General features: G+C 33.2%; 1 protein-coding gene across 2 annotated transcripts in view; it reads left to right on the top strand.

Annotated features, from left to right (window-relative positions):
- Positions 1 to 10,000, top strand: part of LOC135206744 (neprilysin-1-like) — a 684,073-nt gene that overhangs the window by 120,576 nt on the left and 553,497 nt on the right. The gene's annotated exons all lie outside the window — the stretch shown is intronic.

The following is a 10,000-nucleotide window of genomic DNA, read 5'->3' as shown; positions in this document are numbered from 1 at the left end:
CCTGTAATCATGCGCCGTTCTTTACGCATGAAAGAGATTGCAAGAGATGCCTTTGAAGTTCGGTGAAATTTTTCTCTTAATGAATGATCCTCAAGGCTGTTGAATAACAGTGAAGAGAACTAATTCAAATAGATATTTTTTTTTACTCGCCGTTATCATACTAATAAAATATACACAAACTTACGGGCATAAACATAGAGAGTTTTGACTACATTACTTTAATTTTCAGAAAAATATCTCCAGACATTAAGGATAGCAGACAATCTAGACATTTTAAAATCACATCAAGGACAACAGACAATCTAGAAATTTTAAAATAACTGACAATCTAGACATTAAGGGTAACAGACAATCTAGACATTTTAGAATAACAGACAGTCTAGACATTAAAGATAACAGGCAACCTAGGCATGAAGGATAACAGACAATCTAGACATTAAGGATGACAGAAAATCTAGACATTTTATAATAACAGACAAGCTAGACGTTAAAGATAACAGACAATCTAGACATTTTAGAATAACAGACAATCTAGACATCAAGGATAACATACAATCTAGACATTTTAGAAAAACAGATAATCTAGACATTAAGGATAACAGACAATCTAGACATTAAGGATAACAGGCAATCTAGACATTTTAGAATAACAGACAATCTAGACATTAAGGATAACAGACCATCTAAACATTTTAGAATAACAGACAATCTAGACATTAAGGATAACAGACAATCTAGACATTAAGATAACAGACAATCTAGGCATTTTAGAGCAACAGACAATCTAGACATTAAGGATAACAGACAATCTAGACATTTTAGAATAACAGACAATCTAGACATTTTAGAATAACAGACAATCTAGACATTAAGGATAACAGACAATCTAGACATTAAGATAACAGACAATCTAGGCATTTTAGAGTAACAGACAATCTAGACATTAAGGATAACAGACAATCTAGACATTTTAGAATAACAGACAATCTAGACATTAAAGATAACAGACAATCTAGACATGTTAGAATAACAGACAATCTAGACATTAAGGATAACAGACAATCTAAACATTAAGGATAACAGACAATCTAGACATTAAGATAACAGACAATCTAGGCATTTTAGAGTAACAGACAATATAGACATTAAGGATAACAGACAATCTAGACATTTTAGAATAACAGACAATCTAGACATGAAGGATAACAGACAGTCTAGAAATTTTAGAGTTACTGACAATCTAGACATTAAGGATAACAGATAATCTAAACATTAAGGATAACAGATAATCTAGAAATTAGGTTAACAGACAATCTAGACATTAAGGATAACAGACAATCTAGACATTAAGATAACCGACAATGTAGGCATTTTAGAGTAAAAGACAATCTAGACATTAAAGATAACAGACAATAATCATAAGCGTTACATCGTCCAGAATACAATCTCTGCATGACTGATTGAACATACATGACCTCTTTCTGTCTTGAATAAACGACATTGCTCCGAAACAGCAAACAATTCTGTCTAATGGTTGTGGTGAGAACAACAGTGAGTGACGATAAAACATATGGAAAGCAAACATGATGTGAAGGAGAGGAGGAAAAGCTAACAAGTTTACGAGCGGACAGCTGGACAAAGGATCCGTGACAGTTCCTGAAAGGACTGCGAGGGGGAATTTATGTATCTATTAACCCTTTACGAGCTGCGCAGTACTCTTTAAGCAATATCCTGGCGTGTTAAAAAGGCAAGTTTAAATTAGTTTTGTGCCGGGACATGAAAATCATGTCCAGGTAATTGGTAAACGTCAGAATAATCGTATAATCGGTTCTTGGTATAATGCAGACGTAAGTGAAATTCATGTCCTGGTAATTGACAAACGTCAGCATAATCGTATAATCAGATCTTGGTAAAAGGCAGACGTAAGTGAAATTCATGTCCCGGTAATTGACAAACGTCAGCATAATCGTATAATTAGGTCTTTGTAAAAGGCAAACGTAAGTGAAATTCATGTCCCGGTAATTAACAAACGTCAGCATAATCGCATAATTAGGCCTTGGTAAAAGGCAGACGTAAGTGAAATTCATGTCTCGATAATTGGTAAATGTCAGTATAATCGTATAATCAGGTCTTGGCAAAAGGCAGACGTAAGTGAAATTCATGTCCGGGTAATTGGTAAACGTCAGTATAATCTTATAATCTGGTCTTGGTAAAAGAGAGACGTAAATGACATTCATGTCCAGGTAAATGGTAAATGTCAGTATTAAAATCATTACATCGTAAGGCAAACAAGTTAATCATGCTGGTACAGAGCATCCGTAAATTTAAATCATATCACTACAAGAAAGAAATTAATCCTGCTAAAGTTAAAATCATTCGCAAATAAAAATGAAGGAGTGGTAAAACCCAACGGTAAACTTGTGAATAAAATGAAATAATGAAATCTTAGAAGAATATATTAAAAGTATGCTCTGAATACCAACGGATAATTACGGATATTGCATAGCTATAATTTCATGTAATTATTTTCCATGGGAATTTCTTTTATCTTAGTTTTTTTTTTTGTAAAACTTTTTTTTCTTATTTTGACGAATATAAGGATATTCATATAATGCTTTAGGTTACTTTCAACATTTTCCTGTTGCAAAGATTTCACCCCTGCCTCATTGGATTTTTGCTTTTACTCTCTCCAAGGTTATACACACAAACATACAAGTATATATATACACACACACACACACACATATATATATATATATATATATATATATATATATATATATATATATATATAGTATATATATATATATATATATATATATATATCGAACTACAAATGTCCTTTAATATCTAATTCGCTATACCTCGGAATTAATATATTTTCATACATGCTTAACCGAGGGGGAATTTATTAAGCGATAATAGACTTGGCGATCGACAGGCGCGAACCAGCGACCTCTCAATTCCAGGACTGGCAGTGAAGCCTTAAACCACCCCGACCCAGAACCCGCTTAATAAGTTCACCCTCTCGTTTAAGCATATATGAAAATATATTAATTCCGAGGTAGAGCGAATTAGATATTAAAGGACATTTGTAGTTCGATATATGAATATGAATCACGGTAATGTGAGACATATATATATATATATATATATATATATATATATATATATATATATATATATATATATATATATATATATATATATATATATATATATATATATATATATAATATATATATATATATATATATATATATATATATATATATATATATATATATATATATATATATATATATATATATATATATATATATATATATATATATATATATATAGATTATGGGATGGGGTTACGACGGTCAAACCATGCCCCACGAATTTTCACAGATAACGATTCTCTAATATTTTTCATACTTTTTCCACTGAACACTTTTAATCCAAATTTTTTTCCCTGTGTCCTGTAGCAATGCATACTATCTTTTTAACATTTTATGCTGAAACCTTGTCACATAAATGTTTTACTTCAGAAGAAAATGAACTCAGCATCATTTGTTTTTGCTGATTTAGAGAAAATAATTAACATTAGCTGTCGACTGTGTAGGAAAGAGAAAATTGTTCGAGATTTAATCATATAATGTTACTTCCCTGTGATATATTCCCCGTAGGTGGATAGTGCCGTCAGTGCACCTCTCACGCGGCGCACTGTATGCATTACTTAAGGTTCTTTGCAGTGCCCTTAGCCCCTAGCTGATACCGCTTTCATTCATTTTCACTATACCTCCATTCATATTCTCACCCTCCCATCTTGCTATCCTCCCTCTCCTCACACTTGTTTCTTAGTGCAACTGCGAGGTTTTCCTCCTGTCGCACCTTTTAAGCTTTTCCAATCTCAGCTTGCGTTTTAGCTGTGAATGACATCATAGGTCCCAGTGCTTGGCCTTTGACCTAGATTCTATATTCCGATTTCATTCCCTCCCTGTAGTATTATATGGTTGTAATGAAAGTAATGATTTTTTTATAGGGCAACATTTCCTACCACGCTCGATGTGAGAAACCCAGCTGAGCTTAGAATTAAAGTTTACGAAACGCTGATGGGTAGAATTTTTGAAATTGAAAGATCAAAGAACTTGTCATATGAAATACCATTATTGGATCAACACTCTGACTCGTTGTACTAAATTTGGATGTCTGTCAGTTCCATCAATATTTTATTGGTAGATTTGAGCTGTATGTAAATATCGCCCAGAAGCCATTTCCAAAGAAATGAAAGACTTGTTTTTTAAAGGTGGATTTGTCCATGGAGTATAAATACTGAAACTTCGTTTTCATATGTGATCTAAATGTAACTTTCTAAGAGATATAAACTAATCCCATTTTAATTAATTTAACGTCACGAAGTGAATCCTAAGTAGCCGGATAAAAATTAAAAAAGTAAAATACTACCGGGAAATGACAAATAGGAGATAACAGAACACGAGATAATCAGAATATTGAAACAGCCTGTCAGCTAGTTGGGGGAAACGTCTAGCACATTTCCTCAACTTTACGATTGCCAAAAGATTAAATGAAAAGCCTGAAAAGTTGTATATTAACTTGATGAAAAGGACTTGAAAGAAACTAGGTCCTACACTTCTAAAGTTGCCAAATGACTCTCTTGTTGATCAGCTTTCTTTTGAGAGCCAGCTGCACCTTCAGCGCATGCGTATTTCAGCCAAATGAATCGTTATATAATACCATTATCAAAAGGATTTGAATGGAATCCAGGTCCTTCACTTTTATTTAGCCCTCTGGGCCTGACTACTATAACCACCTAAGGTCTCTAGCTTAAATTTAATAATATACAATATGCTCACTATTTTTTATTTTTTCACCTTTTAATGCTTTTCATGTCTTTAACTATTCTCAATATTATTACTGTTATTACCAATATTATTATTACTATCCTTTATACTACTTCAGCAAATGTGTGGTTATTGCCGAATATTCATTTTCTTATGTTATCTCATGTATGTAGATAGTGCATGTTGCTGTCTGTACTTTGTATACTCCATGTATATGGCCTTGAGGAGAAAGTAAAATTTATTATTATTATTATTATTATTATTATTATTATTATTATTATTAATCAAATTGCCCAATCACTCATCTGTTTATTAGCTTTCTTTTGAGAGCAATATCTACCCTCTGCGCATGCGCACTGCATTCACATTCATCGTTTTATATTAGCTTTATAAAAAGGGCGTTTTACATTAACATTATAAGAAGAGCTTGACTGTAACCAAGTTCTTCACCTTTAAAGTGATCAAATGACTTAATGCTCATTAGCTCTGCTTTCAGATCAAGATGTACTATGCTCTGCGCATGAGTTTGACACGCCCATTAATCGTTTTAAAACGAGCGTGAAATCCAAGCATTCAGGTTAACGGCGGTGCGTATCCTCTTTCCCTGGGCTCCGAACGCCGTAACAGAATACTCTGTCTTCCGTAATTCCATTACGTCATCATAACCGAATTCATGGAGAGTCTACTACCTTTAAATGGATTTCGGTAAAACGTTGGATTAATTTCGAATGTCTTCCAGCGTGCGAATGTGAGCTTTTAGAACGAAATTGTACGATCAGATGCGCTTGCTGCTATTTATATATATATATATATATATATATATCTATATATATATATATATATATATATATATATATACATATATATATATATATATATATATATATATATATATATATATATATATTGTCATCGTAAGAAGACGAGTGTACTTGGCATCTTATTATTTCACTTTTCCTTCGTGGCTATAGCTTTGTCCGAATATTCATCACGTTTTTACCTTTTTGTTATTTGCTAATGAAATATTATGTATATAAACACATAAATATATATATATACTATATATATATATATATATATATATATATATATATATATAGTAAGTATGATACTGTATACTTCCTCAATCAGCACTCGTGGCATGTGTGAATGTTTGCCACCTCTGCAAGATGCCTCCACCAACTCCGGTCCAATGCAATTTCTTGCCATTCCATCAGACGGCTTCCACCTCCTTTCCTGAATCATCCTTGCCAATCTCATCCATGGTCATCCTTGGGGCGTTCCTCCTGCTTATTGTCTTGTTCCTCTGTCACTATATCTAATAGCCCTGCTTCATCTCCCCCACCCCCCCCCCAATCCCCCAATCCCCCCCCCCCCCCACCTGCCACAGGTGCTGTCCACCCGTGTGGCTTTGCCTTGACGAAGTTAAGTCTCTGGTCGTTTCTCTCTGCCTCTGTCTTCATTGACCTCGGCCAATGTCAAACGCAGGGTCGTGTGTCCTCCAGAGGATCCTCTTCCAAACTACCAGCAGTGTCCTGTCTGGGTCCTTTGTCAGCTTCACGGTTCACATTCGTATTCGATCACTTGCCCAACATCGGTCTTATGCGTCTTGAACTCTTCTTCTAGATGAAGGAAGTAAATCATTCTCGATACAGACTAGGTGCGGTGCATTTTGTACTTGTCATTCGTAATTCATCTTCCTATTCTCCAGAGTTTTCAGTGACGTTGAACCAAGGCGTTTAGAAAACAATTATATATATAATATATACATAAATATAAATATATATATATAATATGTGTTTATATATATATATATGTATATATATATATATTATATATATATATATATATATATATATATATATATACTGCAACCAGTACTTGTATTACATAAAACAGCCTTTATTTGATAACGACTACCGGTTTTGCAGTAGCTGTTGTTGTCAGTCCTGATGATGGAGACAGTTTCTCCGAAACCGGTAGTCGTAACTAAATAAAGGATGTTTTAATATATATATATATATATATATATATATATATATATATATATATATTTATATATATATATTATATATCATATGTTAAGCCCATTTGATAGCAGAATCTTTGTTGTCAAAACATTAAAATTCGAAATAAGTTGTCCCCTGCCTCCCTCTTTGTAACTGGAATCACGCTCATAATGTTCACTGTATAAGCACGTAATGAACATCGTTGCGTTTATGCTATAGTAACATTGCAGAAAGAAACGTTTATAATACCAACAACCCAATATATAATTTTGAATATTTCCGCACTTGTCTATCTTGGGAGCAGACTTTGCATGCCAGTTTAGATTACTTGTTCCCGGATTTTTGTCTCCCCCCTCAGGGAGGCTGTGTTCATATCTCAGAGATCGTCGAGGATAAAGCCGAGAATTTTCCGACACATATCAGAATTGGAATTCGTCTGTCGAGAGGAAGCTGTAGTAAGGAGGGTGGGGTACGGGTGACGCGGCTGGTAGTGTGGGGGGGGCCCGAGAGCTGAGTGAGCAGCAACTTGATGATATATTGGATCGTTTTGACATTTTTGGACACCCGTCTCGTTTGCTGCCTAAATGCGCGACTTTTGTTTTGACGAAAGATACGGCTCGAGCTGCAGTCATAAATGCTGACCCTATTTTTCGGCACTTATTTAATGGCAAGACATGTAAACGGTTCCTAGATGATTTAAAGTAGTATAAATAGTTCTTGCGCAAGACGCTGGTGTTATCCGGAAACGTATAGGCAAAAATTGTTGTCCATTTACGAGAAGATGTAACAGGAGATAGCATAAGACTGATAGGGGCGTCATGTTATTTAGCGTACATGGGGATTTCATATTGAAGTTCTGCGGAAAAAATTCGCAGTGCTGTTCTTTAAGTACTAGCTGGACGAACAAGAATTTTGGGAAGCAGCAGATAGATTACAAGACCATCACTTTAGACAAACATTAAGAAGACAACGTTGTTAAAGATATGTTAGACAGATATTAAGATCAGCATTGCTATAAATATGTCAGACATACAATAAGAAGTCAACGTTGTTAAAGATATGTTAGACAAATATTAAGATCAACATTTATAAAGATATGTCAGACAAACATTAAAAAGACAACGTTGTTAAAGATATGTTAGACAAATATTGAAAAGCTAACATTGTAAAAGCAATGTTAGACAAATATTAAGATCAACATTGTTAAAAATACATTAGACAAATATTAAGAAGTCAACGTTGTTGAAGATATATTAGACAAACATTAAGAAGTCATCATTGCAAAAGATATGTTAGGCAAATATTAAGGTCAGTATTTTAAAGATATGTTAGACAAAAATTAAAAAGTCAACATTGTGAAAGATACGTTAGATAAATATTAAGAAGTCGACATTGTAAAAGATATGTTTCTTCAGGTATTGATTTAAAAAGAAAAAAAATCCTTTTCTCGTGTTTTTGGAATTACTTTTTAATATATCAAGATTTGTATTTTTAATGTAATTTTTGAAATGAACCGAATGATTATTTCTAAATTATTAATAGTTTTTTTTCGTCACTTCGTTGACTTTTTAAATGTGCAGTCAGATGTTCTTTGTGATATAATTTTTCCCCAGGAAATGTCAGCTGTCGTTCTGTAAACTTATACGTATCATTGTTGCTGTAGGATTCACTCTCAAGAACAGAATCTTTTATAAAAAAGATGGTAAATTCTAGTGAGGTAATACAGAAACTTTAAAAAGATAACAAAAAGAAACTGGCTGTCAAAACAATAAGAAGATAAAAAAGAAACTGACTGTCAAAACAATAAGAAGATAAAAAAAGAAACTGACTGTCAAAACAATAAGAAAATAAAAAAAAGAAACTGACTGTCAAAACAATAAGAAGATAAAAAAAGAAAATGTCTGTCAAAACAATAAGAAGATAAAAAAAGAAAATGACTGTCAAAACAATAAAAAGATAAAAAAGAAACTAACTGTCAAAACAATGTAAAAATAAATAAAGAAAACTGACTGTCAAAACAATAAGAAGATGAAAAAAGAAACTGATTGTCAAAACTAGCCTTTTGTGACGTACACTCGAACGTAAGCATAAAAAAAGGAAAAGGAAAAGAAAAGAAAAAGACATGTGATCAAAAGAAGCATTCAGAGCACAGCATATTTTAGGAAATAATATTATTCAAATATTAAAAAATAATATTTTTTTAGGGAATGTTAAATTGTGTATATGAGCTCTTTCTTAATTCTCGGAAAGTACGTCTTCCCTTAGAGACTTCTATAAAATGGCCTTCGTAGATGGAAATCTTGTCTACGTTTTAATGCATGGCTACGCTTTCCATAGATATGCAGAAGTCGCCTTTTCCATAAACATGAAATGAATAGGTGCTGCGTATTTAGGTCTTATGCCATAAAAAAACTCTTTGGCGTATTCATTTTGACAGCAAAATTTATCCAGCAATTCCTGCTTTTATAGGAATTTATTTTTATATTATTCTGTGAAGTCTTATCAAAATGGCATCCTTTCTTTTTTTAGCATCTGCTGAACTTTACAAATTCTGACGGCAATGAGCAGTACAACTTTGTCGGCTGAATTTCATAGGCTGAATAGGTAAGGATTTCAGTACCATCAAAGAATAACTTTCTTTGCTGACCTGAAAAAATCCCCCCACCCCCAGAAAAAATAAAATTCCAATAGCAGTGAGCTGTCTAACGAGGTAGTCTGATTAATGCGTCTTTTTATGATAACGCAAATGTAATCCGCATTTGTTTTTAAATTCCAATACAATGGCTGAAACGCTTCTAGTTTAATAGAACAGTGATCTCGGTTTGAGTGCAGTGTTTAGGAAAAATTGCAGTGTTTAGGAAAAATTTTTTTCACCACGCCGAAAATAAATTGAAATTCTTCCGTGATAGAGGTGGTTCATATTATGGTTTTTGAAATACGAGCGATGTTTTAATTGTTTTGGGTGAAATGTGATGAGGGTGCCACGCAGGACGCATTAGACGGATGATTATTGCTGGCTGAAAAAGAAGGCAGTTTATATAATTTGTGGTATGATTAGGAGAGAACTAATAGTTCACTACGTGAGTGGGAAAAGGGGAGGTCGGAAGACGTTAATGAGTATATTTCATGGAAGACAATAAT

This window comes from Macrobrachium nipponense, chromosome 31 (assembly GCF_015104395.2).
Source record: "Macrobrachium nipponense isolate FS-2020 chromosome 31, ASM1510439v2, whole genome shotgun sequence".
NCBI classification, from domain to species: Eukaryota; Metazoa; Arthropoda; class Malacostraca; order Decapoda; family Palaemonidae; genus Macrobrachium; species Macrobrachium nipponense.
This window is presented reverse-complemented; position numbering and strand designations above follow the sequence as displayed.